This window comes from Pan paniscus, chromosome 23 (genome assembly GCF_029289425.2).
Source record: "Pan paniscus chromosome 23, NHGRI_mPanPan1-v2.0_pri, whole genome shotgun sequence".
NCBI classification, from domain to species: Eukaryota; Metazoa; Chordata; class Mammalia; order Primates; family Hominidae; genus Pan; species Pan paniscus.
The window spans coordinates 27,732,310-27,759,501 of record NC_085927.1 but is presented as its reverse complement, the minus strand read 5'-3'; the positions used below and the strand labels follow the sequence as shown (position 1 = coordinate 27,759,501).

Here is a 27,192-nt window from a genome sequence, read left to right as displayed (position 1 = left end):
TGGTAAGTAACCTAAAAAGATAAAGTAGGCTAAACCAGGAAGGAGATTAGGAGGAGTGGGGAGTCACCCGGAAGTCGCTCTAAAGACAACAGTGGTGCACAGAACAGGCGATGTGAAGGTGCAGCGTGCTGCGGCAGAGAAAGGCCCGTCCTCGCTGCCTACTTCAGACAACTGAAGCTGCTAAGCCGGAGTCAATTTTAAGCAGTAACTTTTTTTCCATCTCTTCTTCTGGGTCAGAATTAGAGATGAGTAAACTCCTGGGACTGAATATGATCTTGTCTCCTCCCTGCTGGTGCCTTTCCACCATCTGCCCTTGGCTCCCAGGGAGCCTCTAAGACTCCTGCTGCTTAAAGGGATTCTGCCCTTTTTTCTTTTCTGAATATTCTAAGATTAATTCCACAGATAATAAAACTATGTAAAATATTATTACAATTACCAACAAGTTACAGCCAAACAGAATTTTAATAGAGAAATCGCCCAGAGCAACATTATTGACTATTAAAATTAAAAACGGGAAACTTACCTTAAAGCACATCAGCTCTAACTGGATGCCCAACATTCTACCTGCCTTGCTTTCCTGGGCATTATGGATTTAAGGATTTGTAGAATGGCTGCTGAGAGGTTTCGTTTGTCCTTTAAGAAAACGAGCTAGAGGGCAGGAAGAGACGCTCAGAAGCAAACAGTACAAAGGAACACACCAGGACATACCACTGGCAGACTGGACAGCAAGTAAATGGAGCCTGATGAAAGAATAGAAAAAGGTTCCACTATTCCAATAGAAGAAAGGGTTTTCTTCCAAGATAAAGTTTAAAAAATAAAACAACTGCAAATGCAAAATGCCATTAACACCTATGACTCATTCAGTCATGAAGCAAAAATGTGAATGATTCTAGGGAAGCCTGTGAATTACTTCTATCATCTAGTGATTGGCCAGGTGCGGTGGCTCACTCCTGTAATCCCAGCACTTTGGGAGGCCGAGGAGGGTGGATCATGAGGTCAGGAGTTCAAGACCAGCCTGGCCAAGATGGTGAAACCCCGTCTCTACTAAAAATACAAAAATTAGCCAGGCGGTGGTGGCGGGCGCCTGTAATCCCAGCTACTCGGGAGGCTGAGGCAGAGAACTGCTTGAATCCGGGAGGTGGAGGCTGCAGTGAGCTGAGACCGCACCACTGCACTCCAGCCTGGGCGACAGAGTGAGATTCCATCTCAAAAAACACAAAACAAACAAAAAAACCTGTGGTGTGATCAAAGCTCACTGCAGCCTTGAACTCCTGGGCTCCAGTGATCCTCCTGCCTCGGCCTCCCTAGTAGCTAGGACTACAAGATGTGCATCAACTACGCCCAACTAATTTAAAAATATGTATGTATTTGTAGAAATGGGGGTCTCGCTATGTTGCTCAGGCTGCTCCAGAACTCCTAGCCTCAAGCTATCCTCTCCCACCTTGGCCTCCGGAAGTTCTGGGATTATAGGTGTGAGCCACCACGCCTGGCTTGATCTGCATTTTTTAATAAGCTTCCCTCACCATGGATTCCCATGAGCTCCAAAGTGAATAGTGTTAAGGGGACCAAATTCTGAATTTCACACGGAACTCTTCTAGTACGACATGCTCTTGTTTTGCGGTTCTTTTTCTGTCTTTCCCACCTTGAATCTTCTTCTGAATTCAAAATAGGTAAAGCTGTTGATAATGTAAACAGCTTCCCAACTTTGTATAATTTCAAAGAGACCAGAGTTTGATTCTAGTAGAAGATGGTCAATGAAAATGAAGTCAACAGGTCTGCCACCCGCTTCCTGCAGAGAAATATGTTCAGAACATCCAAATCCTTTCCTTGTGAGAGACAAAAATTGTAAGACAGAGTATGGTGTGTGATATCACCTCCCTATGGAACTTTATTTTATACTTGAACATGTTCCATGAAATTCTTACAAGGTGAGTTATACATCTTAATCACATTTCTGTAAATTCTGTTTCATAAAGGACTTTAGCCAAACAATTATTTATCATCTTTCTTAATCTTGTTTCCATGTAAAATTCTTCAAACCAGAAATAATCTATCAAGACTGGAAAAACAATCTATTCATAGATCCAGGACTGAGACATCTAGATAATTTATTATCCTCTGGCAATATCCTCAAAAAAGAAGGATTCATTCATTCATTCAAGTAACGGGGGGTGGGGTCCACAGAGTAAGACACAGGGAAAGCATTTAACCTCTAGTCAGTCTCCCCCGGCTACTTTTTAAAAGAAAGCTTTCATCACGTTAGAATAAATGATGCACTATTCTATACAAATCATGGTGAGTGATTTAAAATTGCCATACTACAATACAAATATTATTTGCTAAACTAAAATAAAATTGAAGGGCTCTGTGTTAAGATTATCAGCCTAGTACAGTATCACAGCTGTGCGTTCCATCATATTCCTCCTATATCTGGCAGCAGGAAAGATCTATCTAGGGCCATCCCAGATTCCCAACAACAACCAGTATACTTGCTCCCTCAACACGCATCATTTTAATGTGTTAATAGGCCAGGCATGGTGGCTCACGCCTGTAATCCCAGCACTTTTGAGAGGCCGAGGCAGGCGGATCACCTGAGGTCAGGAGTTCGAGACCAGCCTGGCCAATATGGTGAAACCCCGTCTCTATTAAAAATATAAAAATTAGCCGGGCGTGGTGGCATGCACCTGTAATCCCAACTACTCTGGAGGCTGTGGCAGGGGAATCACTTGAACCCGGGTTGTGGTAAGCTGAGATCACTCCACTGCACTCCAGTCTGGGTGACAGAGTGAGACTCCATCCCGCCCCCTGCCCCTCCCCCTCAAAAACAGTGTTAATAAGACCTGACAGTCAGCTGAATACCCATGAAATTAGAAATATAATCATCAACAGATACAAGGCACTACACTTTCTTGAACATTTGGTTACTAAAGAAAAGTCCCAGAAAACACAGGGGATGTCTGTAATGATTGTATAATCATCATGTTGAGAAAGGAGTGGAGGGGTAGGGATCAGAGGGTGGTAGTCAAATTTCTGTTTCTAATAAATCTGTTCGGAGACTTGAAATCAAGTTTTTCTTGTTTTCTTACATCACTTTGCTATATAATGCTATATAACCTTCCCTCTCATTACTTCAAGTCAGATATCAGATCAATAAATCAATAAAAGTCCCAGCTTCACTTCAAGAGACAGGGAATAGACAGTGTGGGATATCATAATAAGTGTAAGGACAGACCTGAATTCCACTCAAATTTTAGTTCCTTAGTTACTAGTGAGACCTACAGAGAGTCATTTCTCTGAGGCACTTTGTCTTTTCCATAAAGTTTTTATGCCATAACAGACAGAGAAAGAGTTCCATTTTTCAATCAACAAGGCAAAAAAGAGGCCAAGTAATTGGGAATGTAATAAAGGTGAGCCTATTTTACAACATCGAGTGGGAGCTAGGAAGCCCTCTGACAAATCTTTAAGCTGATGGAGCCTGAATGACTAATGACTATTTTAGTTTTTCCTTTTAAAAAATGATGTGAATAAATACAGATACCCCCCACAACACACACACACACACAGTTTTATATAAATTCAAAAAACAATCATACTATTCATTCTGGGGGGTGTTTGTATACAATTTTCTTTCCTTTTTTTACTCCCTACTTCAGTAACTCCCCTTATATACAAACAAGTATACTTTTTTTGTTTTTTTTTCAATGTAATCATATTCATATATACATACATGCAGACACATGCATCAATGTATGGGCGTAGGCCTTTTCTAATAGGCTGATACTACCCATGCTTGCCTGCACATTTTCTATCTTGTGCAAATCTCTCCAAGTCAAGTGGTATAGTGTAGGTCCATTTCATTCTATTAAAAGGTGAGCTAATACTCCACGGTACGCAGGTAACATCCTATTCAGCCACCCCGCTAATGACGGGCTTTCACTCTGTTCTCCATTTTAGGCCACACAGAACCACGCTGCAATGACATTCCTTGTCCATTGCACGGCAGTTGTTTTGTACCCATTGATTAAAATTCCAGGACTGGCATTACTGGAGCAATGAGAGTACATATATTTATGTATTTTAAATTTTAATAGGTACTACCAGATTGTTTTTCAAAAAGGCTGATCAGTCTAATTTTTTTGTTAGTAAGGTATAAGAGTATTCCTTTTCCTTTCCAATCACAGATATTACTTAATAATTTTTGCCAGTCAGATCTTTTCAGATATTTTTTTTTGTCATTAAGATTTATTCTTTTGTGACTTGAAACCTACTCATATCCTTTGCCCATTGTTCCACTGGGCTGTTTGTATATTATAATATTAACTGTCTGTCACCTGCTTTGCAAATACTTTTTTCTTAAATCTGTTGCTTGTCCATGTTTTTTTATGCCTTAGAACAGGAGGTTAGTAAGCTATGGTCTACCACCCATTAGTATAAATAAAGCTTTACTGAAACACAGCCTTCCTTGCCCATTCATTTTTGTAGTAAATTCGGTAACTGCAACAGAAATTATCTGGCACTCAGAGCCTAAAATATTTAATATCTGACCCTTTACAGAAAAAAATTTGCCAATACTAGCTATACGGAACATCCAAAAAAAAAAAAGGGAGTGTTTCTTCTCCCATAGAATTCATGTTCCAAAAGGATTTTTATGTGTCTTATTCACTGCTAGAAAAAATATCTAGCAAGTAGTACACATTAATTTTCAGAATTAATGCTAGGTCTTCTTGCTTTTATATATACATACTTTAAAAAAAATGTGTAGAGATGAGGTCTCACTCTGTTGCCCAGGCTGGTCTCTAAGTCCTGGCCTCAAGTGATCCTCCCAACTTGACCTCCCCCAAAGTGTGGAATTCCATGCATGAGCCACCATGTCCAGCCAAACAGTATTAATATAAGAAAAAAAGAAAACAACTTTTTTTTCTTAGCGATTACAATTTTATTAAGTTTCACTGTGAAAAATCAGTAAGAAATAACACACTGAAGTTTTTCAGCTGGAAATCATCCCAATAATGACATACCTTATGACAGGGTTGTTCAATCTTTTGGCTTCCCTGGCCCACACTACAAGAAGAAGAATTGTTTTGGGCCACACATAAAATATGCTAACACTAATGATACCTGATGAGCTTTAAAAAAAATTGCAAAAAAAAAAAAATCTCATAATGTTTTAAGAAAGTTTACGAATTTGTGTTGGCCTCATTCAAAGCCGTCCTGGGCTGCAGGTGGCCTGCGGGCAGGTGGGTTGGACAAGCTTGCCTTATGGGAAAACATTTTGGGCTCATTTTGATGTTAAATTGAGTAAATTGTTTTAAGAGACTCCATATACAGGAACCAAATCACGGTACTAAGGACAATTTACTCTCATTATAAACTACTTGTCAGTCGACAAGTCTCATCAAAGTGATTAAATATTTTCAACCCAAAACATGTGATGAGAAAGGAAAACATTTTCCCCACTAAACTTCTCAATACCATACAACTTTAGGTTCTGGGCTCAGCTTGTCTACAATAAACACAAGATAAGCCCTGTTCAGGTTGAAAGGGACTCATTTTTGAAATGTTCTGTTTGTAACGCATGTCATCTGGGGCATTTTTGTTGTTACTTTGCTTCCAAGCATAACTTTACAATGCATTACGATACTACTGCATGTTATATTCAGCTAGCTAAAGAAATGCATTTTTAAAACCCCAAATATAATGTACAATTCTTTCAACTTTTCTGTTCATTTGAAAGTTTTCATAATAAAATACTGGGAGGAAATATTCCTAGATCACAGAAAAAAATTTTCATTAACATTAAAGTCTCATTTCTATTACTCCACAAAAGAAACTTTGTCCTTTTAAACTATTAAGTTACAGTAAGTAACATCCATCTTTCAAATTCATGGTCAACATTGGTTAACATTCACACTATACATCCTTGAAGTCGAAGGAAATTTTTCCTTTTATCTTTGTAGACACTATGGAAAACCTTCATCACTCCTGCTAAGAAGCAGTGATGCTCACCTTGCATTTTAAAGTCTGACAAACTTTAAAATTTTTTTTTAATCCCTATACTATTTAGAAATTTCTATGGTCAACAGTGTGACACCTTGATAAGTCAAAGCATACATAAAAAGAAGTCATAAAAAAGCAGGAACTCCTACTTACAAAGTATGTCTACAGTAATATACTATGAAAAATCTATTTCAGGTCCTCAATGATGGTATGGATGGGGAGGTACATAATGAAAAAGAAATATCATATGGTCAAAAACATGTCGAGGAAGTGTATGTATGTGAGTTCCAATAAGCTGGAATTTAAATAGAAAGGTTGAAGTCACAGCAAGTAGATGAAAGGCGGCCCCTTTAACATTTGCTCCTGGAGTCCAGCAACTCTCAGCAGTTGGCTGGAGACTAAGCTGGCCGATCCTGTGGAGCTTCAACAAAGGGACGAAACAAACTGAGTCCCCAGGGCCCCCCTCCCGACAACGCGTGAAACAACTTGATAAATGATTGCTCTGTCAGGGGATGAGGAGATGGAGACGTCTGGGAGCAGAGGGGGAATGTATCTAATTTAGGAGGCCAAGGGGGAAGGGGAAGACAGGGAAGGCAGAACCGCAGACAGGGGCAAGACCATCTAATGGCACTAACACTCGAGCAGAGAACTAGAAACAAACACCAGACAACCCAACAGCATCTCTGAGAGCTGCAGTCATCAGACTGCAGCAAGAGACTTGGCAGAGGCCAGTTCTCCCCAAGTCACTAGGATTTTAAAAGGAAAGTTTTCACCTTCCACAACCCATTCTCCAGCCTCAAGGCCAAGCTTCAGAAAGTGCTGCTCTCATATTACTTCATTCATTTGGGGATGACATGAAATACAAAATCCTTTTCCCCACCCCCAGTTCCTGCCTAAAGATTGCTGATTCAGGCCTGAAAGCCAGAGGCGCAAGAGCCCAAGGCTTAGCTCACTTAAGGAAACATTAATTACCCTGAAACAAAAATAGGAGTTCACATCTGGGGCTCAACACTTACCTTCTCCTCCGCCCCTTTTTCTAGAGTGTGAGCACCCGCTATTTATACAACCTCTTCCTGACCGAGGACTGATACTGGTCCCGCAGGACTTCCCTGTCTGGGGAGAACTTACTGGTGACAAACTCAGTCAGCATTGCACAGGCATTTCAGAAGTAGGAACAGAGGCAGCTCAACTTGAGAAAAAGGTTGTCAGAATTGGAAGTAGCACAAAAGCAGTTTCCCACAGAGTAGCTGGTTAATTCATAAGGGATACTCTGGCAGCTTAAGCATCTGATGAAAGACCATTAAGGAAGTTTACAAGTCAAAGGTGGGAACAAGCAACCCAAGTCTTTCTTCCGTCACTCCAGTTTCTTATTTTATGAACTAGAGACAGCTAATGTTGTTGCTATAATAGAAGTGCTGTGTTGTATTATTGTGCATAGAACTTTATTTAAATGTTGAATTAAGCTTGGGCTGTAGTTGGCATAATTTAAGCTAACAGCAAATGGTACATCAAGAAACTAAAGGTCGGGTGCAGTGGCTCACACCTGCAATCCCAGCACTTTGGGAAGCCGAGGCGGGCAGATCACGAGATCAGGAGATCAAGACCATCCTGGCTAACACCGTGAAACCCCGTCTCTACTAAAAATATAAAAAATTAACTGAGCTTGGTGACACGCACCTGTAGTCCCAGCCACTCAGGAGGCTGAGGCAGGAGAATCTCTTGAACTCAGGAGGCGGAGGTTGCAGTGAGCTGAGATGGTGCCACTGCACTCCAGCCTGGGTGACAGAGCGAGACAGACAGAGGGAGGGAGGGAGGAAGGGAAAGAAAGAAGGTAAAGAAAAGAAAAGAAAGAAACTAAAGTTTCAAAAAATTTACCTTTGCTTTGCCCAGCACCCTTGGAGGATGACTGATAATTCATAGCTATGACCCCAAATCTAATTTAGTACAGTGTGTTTCAGAACATCTGATGTATTAATTAATTTGGCCAGAGAGACACTGTATAAGGGATGGGATGACTATGAAAAAAAATCACTGTTTCACTGGATTAAGTTGGATGTTCCTGCTCCTATTGTTTTTTTTTTTTTTTTTTAAGAATTAAAAGAGCCCTAGGGAGTCTAGAATAGACTCCCTAGAATGTGTTTGTGGCCTGTCCAGAATTTTCACTGGACCAAACAAAAATAGAACTTGCTAATTCCCCAGACATCTTTCTTGTCAGGTTACACAGTTCAAAAGGTGCTGAGGGTTTCCTAAACTTAGAGATGAGAGAAGAGGCACTGCACCATGGATCTAACTTTTGTGAATTCTAATCAGCAATTCACAAAAGTGAGATCTTACAATTATAAAACCCGGTCTCCAAATTCTACTTTGCTTTCCGATCTTTCTGCCAAGGTCTGAGTCTTAGAAATATAAGCAAATTCCTGTTCATGGACTGTCAATCTGAAAAGACTGTCAACTAGTCAGTTTCATGGAATGCATAAGAAATTGCAAACTGGTGGCAGGCAGCAACGTTTGTTTTGGTCTGTAGTTTTGTTTTGCTTTTCACTGGTTGTCCAACATTAAAAAAAAAGAAAGAAAGAAAGAAAAAACTTTGGAGGAGCTTACATAAAAATCTGGGTATCTCCCTTTGCTTGAAAAATCAAGTCTGACTGATTCACAGTTCTTCATGACTCAGCTGGCACTAACAGGGGGCTGCCTCTTAGATTGGACATGGATCCTCCAACTCATTAACTGCACATCAGGCCCCATCCCCTCCATTAAGTTACCTGTCTGGCCCTGCAGGCTTCTGAGTTTCGACATTAGCCCTACATCAATGAGTAGCAGGTTAGCTCGTACTTCAACAATACCCCATGTGTGTTCCTTCCTTTCTTTCCATCAGTGCCAGATAATGCTGGCTGCTCTCAAGTCCCCCTTGACTTGACACTATCCTTTCACTGTAACACCCAGGATTCAACAAAATACTCTCTAACTGGGTAAAAAGATGAGACTCACTGCCTTTATTCTGAACAGCAGTAGGTAAAGGTATCCCACACCCAAAATGACCACAAAAGAAAGTGCTCAAGAAAATACACACAAACAGAACATAAAACAAGACAGGAGTGACAGCTTAGCTACGGGGAGCAGCAGCGGGGGTGCGGGCATAAAAAGAGTGGGGGGTTCTAATCCATGGTGGGGGTGAACTTATTTCTAGACTGCTCTGAAAGTGATTAAGGCAGCAGCCTAAACGGTTAGTGTCCAAAAAGAAAAGTTAGACTACTAACTTAAGTTGCCCCTGAAGAAGGCCTACTGTACTGCCACCATGTAAAGCGGTGAATCCTAAAGCAAGATTCTTGCACTGCCTGCATCAGAGTCTCCAGAATCCGGCCTCGGAAGCTGCATTTCAAATTAAACAATCCAAGGTTCTCAAACACTCAAGTCTGGAAAACAACTAAATTCCACTACAGCTGCCTAGAAGGATGGGTCTGGACTCAGAGCATGACCTCTCCTGGATCCTTCCTCACCTTCGTTCAAGCTGACTTAACCTGAGTGGCCTTTCCTCTGTGTTCCCACTCACCTTGACAGAACAATAGTCACACCAGGCTTTAACTGTTCATTCTCCCAAGAGAAGCAAAAGGCCTCTTCATTTTTTTTTACCCTCATGGACAGAAAAAGTGGCCTGACACAGAGTAAGTACTGCTTATTTAACAAAATACGTTATTTCACTCTGTGCCTTACTTTAAAACACTGGGGGAAAAGGTCTGACTAAATGATCTCTAGTGACCTTAGTTATATTCTAGCAACTGTTTTATGCCCAGGGAACTATTTCTTAACCTATTTTTCATTACCACCCTTTTAAGGAATCTTTTTAGATTCGCTCCCCATTGTCCCCAAACCATGAAATTTTAGTATGACAGAAACAGGTTGTGTATTGCAAAAACCATCATAATAGCTAAGCTTTTTTCATCACCTCCCCCTAAAAGAACCAATTTTCAGCAATAGCTCCTCCTTGATAATGCATTCAACTGTATTTGGATATTCACAGTAACACTGTGAAGACAGGAGGCCGGGTACAGTGACTCATGCCTGTAATTCCAGTACTTTGGGAGGGCGAGGTGGGTGGATCGCTTGAGTTCCAGAGTTCAAGACCAGCCCTGGGGAACACAGAAAAACCCTGTCTCTACAAAGAACACAAAAATTAGCCGGGCATGGCAGTGCGCACCTGTAGTCCCACCTACTTGGGAGGCTGAGGTGAGAGGACTACTTGAGCCCAGGAGGTCAAGGCTGCAGTGAGCAGTGATCGAGGCACACTGTACTCCAGCCTGGGCAACAGAGCCAGAGTCTGTTTAAAGAGCAACAATAAGGAAGACAAAAACAATGTGATGACAGGGGAGAATATAACTCTAAAACGTTAATTTTAACTTCTTTGAGCAAATCAACACATGGTTTGAGTTGACATGTGTTACTGACAACCTTTAAAATACCTTTATCAGTTCTACACATAAACTTTCCCCAAACTGGGTATTATATTAACAGCATTCCTTTAAAATCTACACACTATTATTGAGACAGACTACATGTGAAAAGTGTTTCTAAAGATTTTTTAAATACAGCAATATGAGGCCTTCACACACATATTGACTTTAACCAGAAAGTGATATTGTTCGTATCAGTTCAAAGAATGAACTCTCCAGTTTGCCAACGATATAAGCGATAAACGATTCCACCCAAAAATCAGTGCAGTACTTAGGCAACCAGAAATGTAACACACGAGGTGGGGATGTAGCTTGGTGATAAGAGTGCATGCTTAGAAATGTACCAGGAAAAACACCATACAGAATGTGTTATATTTATGGGTAACAATAAAGCATCTGACTGTCATCAATACTGACATGAACAAGTCTCTGTTAAAGCCACACTCAGACAGATAGAGCTGGGTGTGCTGGCTCACACCTGTAATCACAGGGTGAGGTGGGAGGATCACAGTGAGACCCTGCCTATACAAAAATAAAAATTAGCCGGGCATGGTGGCGCCTACAGTCCTAGGTACTCAGGAGGCTGAGGCAGGAGGGTTGCTTGAGCTCAGGAGTTTGAGGCTGCAGTGAGCTTTGATCATGTCATGACATTCTAGCCTGTGCAACAGAGCAAAACCCCGTCTCTTAAAAAAATAAAAATAAAAAATAAGTGTTGGCGAGGATGTGGAAACACTGGAATCCTCATACACTGCTGGTGAGAATGTAAAGTAATGCAGTGACTTTGGAAAAGTCTGGCAGTTCTTCAAAAGGTTAAACACAGTAATCATATGACCCAGAAATTCAACTAGCTATAGACCCAAGAGAAATAAAAACCTAGGAGCACACAAAGAACTTTTACAGGAATATTCATAGCAGTATTATGGATAATAACCAAAAAGTAGAAACAACCCAAATGTCCAACAACTGATGAACAGATGAACCAAATGTGGTATTACCCACACAGTGGAATGGTATCTGGCAATAAAGGAATGAAGTACTAATGCCTGCCACAACATAAATAAACCATAAAAACATTCTGCTAAGTGAAAAAGCCAGGCACAAAGGGCCACAGTAGGGCTGTGTGATTCCACTTACAGGAAATGTCCAGAGTGGGCAAATCCATACAGGCACAAAGTAGGGCTGTGTGATTCCACTTACAGGAAATGTCAAGAGTGGGCAAAATCCATACAGGCACAAAGCTCAGTGGTTTCCAGAGGATGGGGAAAAAAGTGAGTGGAGTGTGCCTGCTGAAAGGTTTGGGGTGTCGAAAATGTTCTAAAATTGACTGTGGTCATGGCTGCGCACTCTAAATATACTAAAACCACTGAACTGTATACTTCAAATGAGTTAATTGTACGGTTTGTGAATATCTCAATAAGCCGTGCCCCTCCCCCAAAAAAAAATCTGTGAAAAAATACGAGGGATACTAGAAAACGTGTTTGATGTTACAACACGCATCAATAAGAATTACCACTTTAGTCTTTTTTTTTCCATTTTAAGTCATGCTCCAATGATACTATTCAAAATATAAATTCAAAATATAAATATAGTTTTCTTTGCTCCTATTTTAATTTATTGAATTCAGGTGAAACAGTAGTATACAAAAGCAAGGAACTGCTGGTAGTTATTCAAGATCTACATGCAAATAATTTTTTGCCATAGCTCCAGATGGAACGGATCACTTTTAGAGCCGATGAAGTTCAAACAAAATATATGTTTTGAAGAGTGTTCTAGACCATAAATTTACTGAGAACAGGAAACATGTATGTACAATAACTTCTGTGTCAGGCACTATGACTCATGTTTTGCACAGACACTATAATCCTCCCATCAACCTTGTGAGGTGAGTAGTATTGTCTTCATTTGAAATAGCTCAAAACCAAATATCCTCAAGACCAGTTCAATTAATTACTGTAAGTTTCAGTTTCTTGACCTGTAAAAGAAACAGCAATCCTACATACGTCAGAGTTGTAAGAACTAAATGAAATAAGGTATATTAAATGCCTGATTAAATGGGCACTCAAATTTCAGAGTTTTCTTTTTTACCCCAGCTTTAGCAAAAACAGATACAGCATTCAGAAGCTAGCAAAATGTGTATGGATGAACAGGGTTATGATCAATACTCAAACATCAACACTGTCAGGTTCACCAAGATTCCCTTTAAGTTGTGAGCACTCGACCATGCAGCATGCACAAGAACTATAGAGACAGGGCACTCACAGACGAGGCACTGTTGTGATCAAATAAAACTAACAGAGTTAATCTGGTTTAATGATGTGCATTAGCATAATTATGGTAAATAATTATATATATATAAATAGTAGGCAATGATTTGACTATAACTATTATGACTTATGTAGCCAATGCAATTGTTTTCCAGGGTCATTTGAGAGCCAAGGAGTGAGCTGTTTTTAAAACCACCAAGAGACACTGCAGCCATGACCCAAAGGGATGATGCAACCTTGTTCTTTTCCCCAGTGAGTGTTTTCAAAGAAGCCTTGGCTGGATGCTGAGAAACAACTCCAGCTGTACAGAGTACAAGTCAGGCTTAGGATGAACCCTTCTTTCCTCAGCACTACAATCTGACAGGGCAGTCTAACCCAGAGAGAAAGCTGGCAGAAGGAGAAGGAAAATCAATCACATCCTGAGAGGCAGGAGCACTGGGGTGTGTGGTGGGAGTGGAGGTGGGAGAGGGTTAGAGATAATTGAGTGTGATGAACTACAAGGGCTGATGGAGAATAAATTGGCTGATAGAGCATCTTGAAGAATTAGGGGGTAGAATAAGTGTGCCAGATGGAAGGAAGGATGGCCAAAGGACATGTGGGAAGAGAGGGAGGGTGCAGAAAGGTAGGGCCCTTTCTATAGATACACATTTGCAATGTTCATCAGGAACCCGTGCACACCATTTTGCTAAACAAATGCGGGTATAGGTTATGTGCATTTTTCATATAGAACTGTACTGAAGTTTGACAACTGTAAGAGGCCTGACCTATGAAAGAAGTAAGGCAGATAAAATGATAACAGCAGCATTTCAGAAGCCAGACATCACTGAATACAGGATGATGTGAATCAAGTTCCAATGTACCAATTATAAATCTAATAAAAAGGAAAACTATCATCAACCCTGTGGTAAATAAAGAATGCCCATATAGGAAATGAATACTCTCATACACTGTTGGTGGGGGGTCTGAACTGGTTTAACCTCTATGCATAGCAATTTGGCAATATTCTCCTCTTTGTCGTAACTAAACTATTTTTTCTCCTAAGGAGAAAGTCCTTCCCTAGAGACTGCACTAATGGTGGCTTAGTCTTCCACCAGCCATATAGGACTTCTTACTGCCACTCTGACCATGAATGAAAACATCTTTTGAGGCTCATGCAATCAAGCTCTAGTTCTCTGCTTCTCCCTGTTATTCACTAACCTACCCATTTCCTTATAATAAGCTGTAATCTCCTTCTGTCCCTCCCACCATCAACCTAAATGGTTGTGAAATCCTTACTTAGAACTCATCCAACGCTGTATAGTTCCTTTTTATCTTCCATAAGTCAACCCCCATTGATATAACTTACTCTGTATAAGCTAATCCAGAGATGCTGTCCTGTGAGATCTCTTTTTTCTTTTCTTTTCTTTGTTTTTTTTTTTTTTGGTAGAGATGGGGTTGTGCCCTACTGGCCAGGCTGGTCTTGAACTCCTGGGCTCAAGCGATCCGACTACCTTGGCTTCCCAAAGTGCTGGGATTACAGGTGTGAGCCACCGCGCCCGGTCTCCCTTGTGAGATCTTCATATGCCCTGCTCTCAAATCCTCACCTCCTGTCTTTTATCTTACTATGTCACATGTCATTCATATCCAAAATACCTATTCTGACTACATTGGAATCTCTAGTCCTTGCAATACTATATTTTCTTCCAATCTATTAGTTCCCTTCATCTATTAATTCTACCACATATTTACTGAGGACCTTCTTTGTACCAATCACTGTGCATTTCTCTCCATATCCACCCTAGACCATCCCCCCACCACCATGATCAGTCACTTCAGTCATTCTCCCCATGATTCCAGACTCTCCTCTATCCCACCAATCCTTCTTTTACGCCTCCATACAAAATCACAACCCTGATGAACAATGATTGCATTTACATGTTCTCCTAGGCAGTTATCTGAGCACTGGAAAAATGAAAAACAATAGACTCACACATGTACACTGGTACCACTATAAGCTATCTCCATCATCAACCAAGCGCCACAACCCCTCTCCTGTTCTCCTAGAGGCCACTCCAAACATTTGTCTCTCTTGAGCACATTACCTCACCACGCCTATTCCCTGAGCATTCCCAGATGACTCTGCTGCCTTTACACACACACACACACACACACACACACACACAAATAAAAACATTATTTTTCTCATCTGGGTGCAGTGGCTCACACCTGTAATCCCAGCACTTTCAGAGGCTGAGTCAAGAGGATCATTCGAGCCCAGGAGTTCGAGACCAGCCTAGGCAACATAGGGAGACCATGTCTCTATTTAATTTAAATTTAAAAAAGAAAGAAAAAGAAACAGTATTTTTCACTAGGAACAAACTCAATATTTTGAAAACTTTTATTGTGAAATAAGGGGGGAAATAATCATGCTTTTATCTTACCTATTTGAACTGTATCCAGGATAACCAAATGTTTGATGATAAGTTTATCTTTATAAAGATATTCTAGTTATCTTTGAAGAATGAATGACCAAAAATTAAATTATCGCCATTGTGTAAGTACTGTGCACTCTGAAGGTACTAACGCTAAAAAGAAAAAAATCGCCACTGTGCAAGCCCTAAAAAATAATGGATCTAGGATCTAGGCAATAACAATCAATGTCTGCTCACATCTCAGAGACAGCAGACATTATGTGACTACTTCCATCACCATCCATTAACAATTTGTGTTCCCCTACTTTTGCAATCTAACCATCTGACAAAGGGCTAATATCCAGAATCTACAAACAACTTAAATTTACAAGAAAAAAACAACCCCATCAAAAAGTGGGCAAGGGATATGAACAGACACTTCGCAAAAGAAGACATTTATGCAGCCAACAGACACATGAAAAAATGCTCTTCATCACTGGTCATCAGAGAAATGCAAATCAAAACCACAATGAGATACCATCTCACGCCAGTTAGAATGGCGATCATTAAAAAGTCAGGAAACAACAAATGCTGGAGAGGATGTGGAGAAATAGGAACGCTTTTACACTGTTGGTGGGAGTGTAAATTAGTTTGACCATTTTGGAAGACAGTGTGGCGATTTCTCAAGGATCTACAACTAGAAATACTGAGAGATGAAGCCAGCTGGGCTTCTGGGTCAGGTGGGGACTTGGAAAACTTCTGTTTAGCTAGAGGATTGTAAATGCACCAATCAGCATTCTGTAAAAACGGACCAATCAGCATGACATGGGCAGGGCCAAATAAGGGAATAAAAGCTGGCCGTCCAAGCCAGCAGCCGCAACCTGCCCTGGTCCCCTTCCACACTGTGGAAGCTTTGTTCTTTTGCTCTTCATAATAAATCTTGCTGCTGCTCACTCTTTCGGTCCACACCACCTTTAAAAGCTGTAACACTCACTGCAAGGGTCTGCGGCTTCACTCCTAAAGTCAGCGAGACCACAAACCCACCGGAAGGAACAAACCCTGGACGCGCCACCTTTAAGAGCTGTAACACTCACCATGAGGTCCATGGCTTCGTTCTTGAAGTCAGCGAGACCAAGAACCCACCAGAAGGAATCAATTCTGAACACAATACCATTTGACTCAGTGATCCCATTACTGGGTATATACCCAAAGGATTATAAATCATGATACTATAAAGACACAGGCACACATATGTTTATTGTGGCACTATTCACAATAGCAAAGACTTGGAATCAACCCAAATGTCTATCAATGGTAGACTGCATAAAGAAAATGTGGCACATATACACTATGGAATAATATGCAGCCATTAAAAAAAGGATGAGTTCATGTCCTTTGCAGGGACATGTATGAAGCTGGAAACCATCATTCTCATCAAACTGTCACAAGGACAGAAAACCAAACCTGCATATTCTCACTCTTAGGTTGGAATTGAACAATGAGAACACTTGGACACAGGCTGGGGAACATCACACACCAGGGCCTGTCGTGGGGTGGGGGGCCAGGGGAGGAATAGCATTAGGAGAAATACCTAATGTAAATGATGATGGGTGCAGCAAACCAACATGGCACATGTATACCTATATAACAAACCTGCACGTTGTGCACATGTGCCCTAGAACTTAAAGTATAATTTAAAAAAAAAATGTGTGTTCCCCCAACATAAATCTGAATTTGATCAAATTTAACCACCAATTTATAGGACATAGAGAGAACCGAAGACATGTTAAATGATTCAATGGAGATAAAATCAGCAACTTCCAAACTGGGAAAATCTACAGAAAAAGAGAAACCTGGTTTCTCCAAAACATAAACTACAAGAAAAAGGGGAAAGCCATAGAATAAAAAAATATTTAGGCCGGGCGCAGTGGCTCACGCCTGTAATCCCAACACTTTGGGAGGCTGAGGCGGGCGGATCACCTGAGGTCAGGAGTTTGAGACCAGCCTGGCCCATATGGTAAAACCCCGTCTCTACCAAAAATACAAAAATTAGCTGGGCGTGGTGGTGCATGCCTGCAGTCGCAGCTACTTGAGAGGCTGAAGCAGGAGAATCCCTTGAACTTGGGAGGTGGAGGTTGCAGTGACCTGAAATCGCGCCACTGCACTCCAGCCTGGGAGACAGAGAGAGACTCGTCTCAGGGAAGAAAAAAAAAAATTAAAAGAATAGAACCATTTACAACATATGGACTTTACTTGAATGTGACTTTAAACAAATTGTAAAAAGTAGGGAGGATCACTATGGAAATCTGAAATTTGACAACATTAAGGAATTCTTTTTAATCTTTTTATGTGTGATAATGTATTGTGGGTTTTTGTTTTTTTAAAGACCAGTGTCTTTTGGATGGACAAATGGATACATTCATGGGTGAAATGATACGATGTCTGGGATTTGCTTCAAATAATCTGGGTGGGGGGAAACAGATAAAACAAGACTGGCCTTCAGTTGGTAACTGCTGAAGCTATACATATGATGGGTACCTGAGGGTTTATTTCCTAATCTCTTAGCTTGATATATGGTTAAAAAGGAAATTTCTCTGTATCTCAGCCACCCAAAGCAGAATTCTGGGAAGGAGCACAGATGCCTTTCCCACAGTCCCACTTTGAACTATTCACCAATTTCTGTAGATCTTATCTCCTTTCCTTTCTCTTTAACATCGCTTTTATGGCCCCTATTCTTTATTCCCACCACCACCAGTCTAGTTCAGAGTCATCATCATCTCTCATTTAATTAAGTGTTAACCTCCTATCTGGTTTATCTCTAGATTAGACCCTTGGTCCATCCGCCTAGACTAGAAACCAAGAGTCAAAATAGTTTCCACTGTCTAGAATGCTGCTTCTCCTCTAAGACCCATCAACTCTGCCCAAGCTAATTCCTGCACTTGCTTCTTCAACATTTAACTCAAGCTCTGCTGTCCTGGGAAGCTGTTCTCAAACCCAAGTCTCATTTAGATGTATTTGCTCAGTGTGCCCAAGGTATCCTTTTGCATAGTCCTATTCCTATCAGAGCCCATATAGTAGTTTAGTTATCTTTAACTTATTTGACTTCCTATACTCAGCACCTAAAACCTGACATGTTATAGGCCCTCAATAAATATGTATTGAAAGTAAGAATTACAAAGCACAAGAAAAACCAGGACCAAATGGGTCCAGAACAGAAGGCAGCTTGACGGCTCTAAGCACAGTCGTTCTCACACCAAAAATCATTCCAGGGTGCTGCTACATACATATTCACCTGTGTTCACATACATGAGATTAAGATCCTCTTCCTCAGATACTAGATGCAATTTATAACCTCTGAAGACCATACCACACTACACTTGGACGCTAAAAGGAGAAGCAACCACATTCATCTTTCCAAACAAATTTACTAAACAAAATAACAAACCAAAAGTAGTGAGAACAAGCACAAGACACTTTCTTAGCATTTTTCAAAAGGCAAGTAAATGCATAGTTAACGTAAAAGCCAAGCTTCAAGAATAGACACTGTAAAGAAAGAAGCCTTAATTTTAGATATTAGATTATATCATTCTGAAACACAAGGACTCCGCCTTGTCTTCGACCTCTCTGTTGTCTGGCAAACACCTAGTAAAAAGCAAGCAATCAATATTTCTTACATTAATGTCTAGGGCAAAAACATGGCTTTAGAAGTAACCATGGAGAAGACTGGTCACAATTCATAGGAGCTGCCCAGAGGGAGACAACACTGTCACTGTTGCCCGTGCCCCACACATGGCCTGTGTCTTTGTCTACTGGTTCTTGCATGAGAGACGGACACCAATCCTCCCTTTCGTCAACAACCCACAGCTGCAGGTGCATTTCCACAGGGGGACGATGAGCACTCAGACATCGCCTTCCATTTCTGAGTGTACTTTGGTCATTGGGTGATCATGAACAGCCATGAGTGTGGGCCTGGAAGTGTGAGGAGAGATCCAACAATATGCCCGTTGAGGATGGCAGAGTATTTGAGCTCCACATCATCGTGCTGGACAATGAATACCAGGCAATGCTAAACGACCATCACTGTTACACAGCTTTGCCCATCGACTGCCGCCAGGGTCTGTGAAGATGGTCCAAGTGTGGAGAGATGTCTCCCTGAACTCAAGGTGTGTCTGCGATTGAGGGAGATGACCACACTCCCCATTGTGGAGGAATCCCTTTTTCTACATGACCATGAGATTCCCAGAGCCTGCTAACAGAGTAATCCCTACTCACTCCAACCCTTAGACTTGGTCATTAAAACTTTACCAAACTTAAAAAAAAAAAAGTAACCATGGCCGGGTGTGGTGGCTCACACCTGTAATCCCAGCACTTGGGGAGGCTGAGGCAGGAGGATTGCTTGAACCCAGGAGTTCAAGACTAGCCTGGTAGGTAACAATTATCTTCTCAAAGTTCATTTAATTCCTTAGCATATTCTGATAACATAATATAAAAATATTTTAAGATGTGCTTACAATGACAGAATCTCAAGAGCTACAGGCTCTGAATAGAAGATGCAGAGTGACAAAAAACAAAAAGAATGGAAAATATTAAGGTGGAAAAGGCAAATTATTATTTATGCATATTGAGGTTTTAAAACGATGCTAAATGGGATTCCGGTTCAGCGTGTGAGGAGTTTGGAAGTCCGACTTAACAAGTAAAAAGGTAAACACACTGAAGACGAAACAAGTCTTCTCAGATTCCTCAAAGAGATGACGTCACAGGGCAAATCACAGTGCCCAAACTGGAGACAGCCGGGAATACAAAGCATCACAACTGACCAGAGAAGAAACCTACAAGGGAACCAGTGCCTCAGGGTGAACAAATCTGAGAGCTAAACTCCAGGGGAACCCACTCATGGTGTACAGGGGGCAATTCTTCTAAGATTTACCTCTGGAGTTCTACCAGGTTATCATGGTGAGTATCAGAAAAATCCTCTCTTGCCAGAAGCAGGAGACCACTCTGGAAAGGAGCCATTCTGAAACAGGCCAGAGCACTTAATTATTCTTCTTTTTTTTTTTTGAGACAGAGTCTCGCTCAGTCGCCCAGGCTGGAGTGCAGTGGCGCGATCTTGGCTCACTGCAGCTTCCACCTCCTGGGTTCAAGCGATTCTCCTGCCTCAGCCTCCTGAGTAGCTGGGACTATAGGCGTGTGCCACCACACACAACTTATTTTTTGTATTTTTAGTAGAGAGATGGTTTTATCAGAGCCTAACTGACGCAGGGGAAGGGAACACCCAACTCCAGTCCAGTCTAGCCATCTTGTCCCATGAAGGGTGGGGGGATAACGGAGAAGCATGTGTGAAGTTCGCCATCCAGAGGCAGGTGCTCACTAAAAGGCTGAGACCTAATCCTAAGACTAAAGAACGCTTCCTGCTTTCCCACCCCTCACCACCACATTGCTAAAGGCCTACTTCACCCAGTATATCCTGTCCAACTACCAAGAAAAACTGCAAGGCACACTAAAAGGCAAAAAGTAGTGTGAAGAGGCAGAACAAGCATCAGACCAGACTCATCGGAACCAGACTGAGAGAGGGCAGGGAAGTGGAATTATCAGGCAGGAAATTGAAAGCAACTCTGATTAATGTGAAGGACTCTAATGGAGAAAGTAGGCAGCTTGCAGGAACAGGTGGGCAGTGTGAGCAGGGAGATGGGAATTCTAAGAAAAAATGAAAAGAAGTGCCAGAGAGCAAAGCATGGTGACAGAAATGAAGAATGCCACTGATGGGCTTATTAGTGGACACCGCTGAAAAAAAGAATAATCTCTGAGCTTAAGGATGTATTAATACAAACTGAAAACCAAAGGAAAAAAAAAAAGACCAAAAAAAACAGAAGATAATACCCAAGAACTCTGGGACAGGTACAAAAGGTGTAATATGAACACATGAAAATACCAAGAGGAGAAGAAAGGAAGAGAAGAAATATTTAAAACAACAATGACTGAAAATTTATCCAAATTAACATCAGACACCAAACCACAGATCTAAGGAAGTTCAGAGAACACCAAGCACAATAAATGCTCAAAAAACTACTCTAAGGCCAGGCATGGGATCCCAGCACTTTGGGAGGCTGAGGCAGGCGGATCACCTGAGGTCAGGAGTTCGAGATCAGCCTGGCCAACATAGTGAAACCCCGTCTCTACTACAAGTACAAAAAATTAGCTGGGCCTGGTGGCACGTGCCTGTAATCTCAGCTACTCGGGGGGCTGAGGCAGAAGAACTGCTTGAACCCAGGAGGTGGAGGTTGCAGTGAGCCGAGATCGCGCCACTGCACTCCAGCCTAGGCCACAGAGTGAGACTCCGTCTCAAAACAAAAACAAAAACAAAACAAAACTACTCTAAGCATGTCACATTCAAACTACAGAAAAATACACATAAAGAAAAGAAAGAAAACATCCTGCAAGAAGCCAGAGGGGGGGAAAAAAAAACACCTTCTCTATAGACGATAAGAATTACAATATATCTGACTTCTCAGAAACCAGACAAGCAAGACAAGAGGGGAGTGAAATAAAGTGATGAGAAAAAACCCACCAACCTAGAATTCTGTACCCTGACAAAGAATCCTTGTGTAGTGAAGGAGAATAAAGACTTTCTGCAACAACAATTGAGGAGATGTGTAGACCTGCCTTGTAAGAAATTTAAAAAAAAAAAGTTTTTTTGTTTTTTTTTTTAGTAGAGATGCGGTTTTATCAGAGCCTAACTGACCCAAGGGAAGGGAACACCCAGTGCAAGACGGAGTCTCACTCTGTCACCCAGGCTGGAGTGTAATGGTGGGATCTCGGCTCACTGCAACCTCTGCCTCCCGGGTTCAAGCAATTCTTCTGCCTCAGCCTCCTGAGTAGCTGGGATAACAGGCGTCCGCCACCATGCCTGGCTAATTTTTTTGTATTTTTAGTAGAGACGGGGTATCACTATGTCGGCCAGGCTGGTCTGAATTGTGATCCGCCACCTTGGCCTCCCAAAGTGCTGGGATCACGGGTGTGAGCCACCGTGCCCAGCCAAGAAAAAATCTTGAGAGAATGGAAATGATACAGGTCAGAAACTCCGATCCACATAAAGAAAAAGTACTGGAGAATGAATGAGGCTAGAATAAAAACTTAAAAAAAAAATTCTTAGCTAACGAGTGTGTTCAAAATAGGAATGGCAACAATATATTCTATTATATACATTGATGTGTACTTATACATGTCTCTAAGTAAAATGACGGACAGCAACGATACAGGGATGGGAGGAAGAATTAGGACTATAGTTATTATGAGGTCCTCATAATACCTCTCAATGTGGGTGAGGGACAGGGGTGATATAAGTTATGTAATCTCTGTACCTTCCTCTCCACTTTTGCTGCAAATCTAAAACTTTTCGAGAAATTCAAAGTTTATTTAAGATAATAAGAAAGTGATAAATGCATACGGATAAACATTAAAGTGATAAAAGTGTAAATAAGATAAGCAGAAAATCCCTAAATCAAAATGCTGAGGTACAACTTTACTGTTTTATCATGCCATAACACAACCTCATTTTTTTTTCAAAGTTATATTTATTTTCAATAATGAAAACAACACAACAAAGTGGAGTCAATCCACTAATTTTTATAATCTAACACAATGGTTGGGACAAACTATGCTCAATAAATAACACACTAACCAAGTAAGCTTATTCTTGAGACCCCTTAGGGTTGCGTGCATGTTTTAAACAAAATTGAATGAGTGGTGGGTAAAGAAAGATATCCTACAGACTTGACTGAGAAGGGTTCCAAGAAAAGAAGAGCCGAGGAACAGGGTCCCCAAATACTAAGTTAGCAAAATGAATATGGCATTTTCAAAGCAGTCTAGAACTCAGAGCTCACTGAGAGAAATGACAAGGGTCTGGGGATAATCCATGTTCAAGGCCTCATAATTAAATCTTCCCATATTTCTAAATTCTTTATTTGGAATCCATCGCAATCTAAAGGAGCTTCTGCCAAAGGATAGGAGATTACTTATGCTGCCTGAAATGGCCTATGCCTCCTAAATTTCCTTTGACTTCGTCACTAATATAGCACGGGTTCCATTCCAACAAAGGATTACTACTATGTAGACCAACCCCCCTCTGGTTTAAATCTTCCTTTCATAAATATTGAAACTTGTTCAAGGACAGCTGTAAATACATCCAATTTGTTTTCTTTTTATCCTCCTCTCTACAACTCTGCTTGGCTACAAAATCTAGGACTCACAGAGCAACAGCAGCAATGGTCAGAAGATAAGTGCCAGTTCCAATGCAAGAACTCTCTAAAGTTAAATGGTCACAATTTTTTTTAACCACCTCATCTGCCATGACTTTTTTCTTTTCTCATTATCTTGCCAATTATTTCTTTCGAAACTCAATCCTCTAATCCTCTGAGCTATATTCTGAGCACCAAATATTTTGACCAATGCCTCTCTGTTATCCCCATCATCTTTTTACAAACCTATGTCATCTTGTTGGGACCAAATGGGATATCCGTCAGCTCTCTGACCACACGCTACGAAGGAGGAAACAGCCTCCAGCTCGCCACTATTTTTTAGGAAGGCCTGTGTAACTGTTGATAGATCCAAGTTAAACTTCTCCATTAACTGCGGAATCATCATCATGGCAGCTCCCACCTCCAGTGGAGAAACTGTTTCTTCTTCTTCTTCTTCTTCTTCTCTTCTTCTTCTTCTTCTTCTTCTTCTTCTGCTTCTGCTCTTCTTCTTCTTCCTTCTTCTTCCTTCCTCCTCCTCCTCCTTCTTCTTCTTCTGCTTCTGCTCTTCTTCTGCTCTTCTTCTTCTTCCTTCTTCTTCCTTCCTCCTCCTCCTCCTCCTCCTTCTTCTTCTTCTTCCTGATGAGGCTCTGTTTCTGAGTCTTCCTCAGGCGTGGGGGATCCTCATCACACATTGTTAAATGTATTTCCAAATCAGGGCTCTCATCCACCACAACCTCCTCCAATCCCCGGGTGGCTTCTGCAAGCATCTTTTACAGCGCTTCTTCACTCTCCCGGATTTCTACCTTCACATGCTCTTCCCTCAGGCCGATGCGGAGTCCTCTCACTCTGTGGTTCCCATTATCCGCAGCCCGGTGGCCTGCTCCAGTCTTCCGCGGGAGCTTCTGGGAGGAGGGGCGCCCCAGGCGTCCCCTGGCAAGTGCTCGTGCTCCTGGCCCCGCGGGGGCTTCAGGGACCGCCACCAGGGCTGCGTGGGCGAGTTGTCCACAAGCCGCTGCTGGTGATGGAGCTGGGCGAGCAGCCATTTTCCTTCCCGTCAGTCAGGACAGCCACGTCATCCGCGTCTGGGAAGGCGCCTCCGCGGTGCCCTTGGCCAGGGCCCCGGGCTTTGTCTCCGAGCAGTGTCCCCTGAGGCGAGGCGGGGCCCAGCCGATAGGCTCCAGCTCCCGCCTCTCGCTGGCTCCACCAGTCCAGGATGTTCCTGTGGAAATGAAGTGGCCCAGGGCTTCGGCCCGCGCCTCCCAGGCTCCTGGACCTGACAGTGCGGTCCCCCTGCAGGATGAGCTCGGCCGGGCTGGGCCCCACGTGGAAGAACACAGAGCTCCTGTCCTCCCTCTCTCGTCCTCCCTCTCTCCAACAGAGTCGAGGAATGGATGGGTCCATTGGGGTCTTTGCCCAAATCCATCGCCTCCGCCATGTCTGACGCCGGGCACTAGAGGAGCTGCCCCTCGCGAGTGTCTGGCACACAGCGAGACTGACCTAACCTCATTTTTATATAGCTCATCTGGAGACCAGAAAGACTAAACAATACTTAAACAAAGTTAGTTACATGGTTGCACAGCTCACAGCTAATTATAACAGAAACAGAAAACTATTAGGAAAGTATGTGAACGGATGCAAGTAAAAGGGAGTTGGTTTCTGACATGAGGTGCAATAGAAACCTCCCTCTCCCAGTACCTGTGGGGCTACTACAGTTCCGGGCAAAGACAGACACAGCTCAACAGAACGAAAATGAACCACTAAGCTACAGCGCAGTGCAGTAACACATAGGCTTGAGGATGCACAATTACTGGGACTAGATAAAAGTATATCCCATACATTAGCCTGGGAAGGACAAGTAAAACGGCATATGTTATGATTGCACTTATTTTCCAGGACAGACAAATTTATCTGTAGTGAGAGAAATCAGATCAGCCATTGCCTGGGGCAGGGTATGTGTGGTGGGGCAGATTTGACTGCACGCAGCATGAGAGAACTTTCTTGGGGAATGAAAATGATTTATATTTTTTGGGGGGTGGTGGTTATACACTTGTATACAGCTGTCAAAACTCAACTGTATACTTACAATCTGTGTAATTAATTGTATACAAATTATATCTCAAAGATGATTGGTTTTTATGTTTTTTTTTTAAGGCTAAGAAGTATAATACGTTCTATCAAGATTCTTCTCAAAAGCGGAAAATTTAAAATTGAGGGCCGGGCACAGTGACTCACACCTGTAGTATCAGCACTTTGGGAGGCCAAGGCAGGTGGATCACTTGAGGTCAGGAGTTCAGGACCAGCCTGACCAACATGGTGAAATCCTGTCTCTACTAAAAATACAAAAAAATTAGCCGGGCATGGTGGCACGTGTCTATAGTCCCAGCTACTAGGGAGGCTGAGGCATGAGAATCCCTTGAACCCGGGAGGCAGAGGTTGCAGTGAGCCAAGATCACGCTACTGCACTCCAGCCTGGGTGAAAAACAAGGGTCTGTCTCAAAAAAATACTAAAATAAAATAAGAGGCCAGCCTGGGTGTTGTGGAATGCTGCCTATAGTCCCAGCTGCTCGTGTGAATGGCTTGAGGCCATGAGTTGGAGGGCAGCCTGAGGCAACATAGCGAGATCCTGTATCAATTTAAAAAAAATTTTGTTTCAGGCCACAAGTAGTAAACTGTAGTAAACTCCATTATATGGAAATCTCAGCTATCCAGAAGATCTGCTTCCAAGTAAATTCCAGAGAGCCACAATTTTACTTTTCATCCTAAGCAGAAATCGTACCAATAACACCTTTAACCTAATTATTTTTTCCTGCCTTTTTACAAGACTTGTCAAAACTTGACAGTGATTAATATTAGTTTCACTAAGTACAGCTTTTTAAGTTGTTATAAAGATAGTGCCACTCAATGGTTGTTGGTAGGCCTACATTTAAATTTATCTAAATGCCATTTCTATTCAAATGCCTACAACAACTTGTGAAACGCATGGAGTAAAGCCAATCAAAAAATAAGTTTCTTCAAGAATTAACGAGGGTAAAATATCTACCACTGTATGTGATAAAGTTAAATTCTTAGATTTGTTTTAAAGTCCCTTTGTTGTAAAAAAAAAAAAAAAGAATCTGACAATGTTGATGTGATATACGTATCAAGAGACTTTAAAAAGATTCATACTGTGACACTTTTAAGGAGTTACTATATGGAAATAATCATAAATGTGCACATTTGGTATCCAATGGTGCTTTATTTATTTAAAAAGAGAAAAAGTAAAGCTACTGACACAATCTAAGGTTCCAAATTGGAAGAACCATGATCCATCTATAATAGTATGATCAATGCCAGGCGTGGTGGGTCGTACCTGTAATCCCAGCACTTTGGGAGACTGAGGCAGGCAGATCACTTGAGGCCAGCAGTTCCAGACCAGCTCGGCCAACATCATGAAACCGTGTCTCTACTAAAAATACAAAAATTAGCTGGGCATGATGGCACGTGCCTGTAATCCCAGCTACTAGGGAGGCTGAGGCACGGGAATTGCTTGAACCCAAGACAGTGCCACTGTACTCCAGTCTGGGCGACCAGAGCAAGACTCTGTCTCAAAATAACAATATAATAATAATAGTATGATCAAGATTTGAACTCCTATAGCCTAGATTGTGGGACCAAAATCCTAACCAACATACCCTATTTGGTTTTGCCCATTTTATCATTCAGAGCATTAATGAGGAGGATGCAATTTGTCAATATCTGAGGGTAAAGGAAACAAATACAAAAAAAGGTCAGTGACAATAAAGGTATAGAAAAAAAACTAAACGTATATATATTCCATCTTCTTGACTCACAAAGCAAAAAAATTCCAAATTCCATATTA

General features: G+C 41.7%; 1 protein-coding gene and 1 pseudogene across 6 annotated transcripts in view; both read right to left on the bottom strand.

Moving 5' to 3' along the window:
• The window catches only part of LOC100991444 (chromatin remodeling regulator CECR2), a 192,501-nt gene that overhangs the window by 115,055 nt on the left and 50,254 nt on the right, over positions 1-27,192 (bottom strand). The window lies entirely within an intron of this gene.
• On the bottom strand, positions 22,538-26,884 carry LOC100995370 (telomeric repeat-binding factor 2-interacting protein 1-like; annotated as a pseudogene).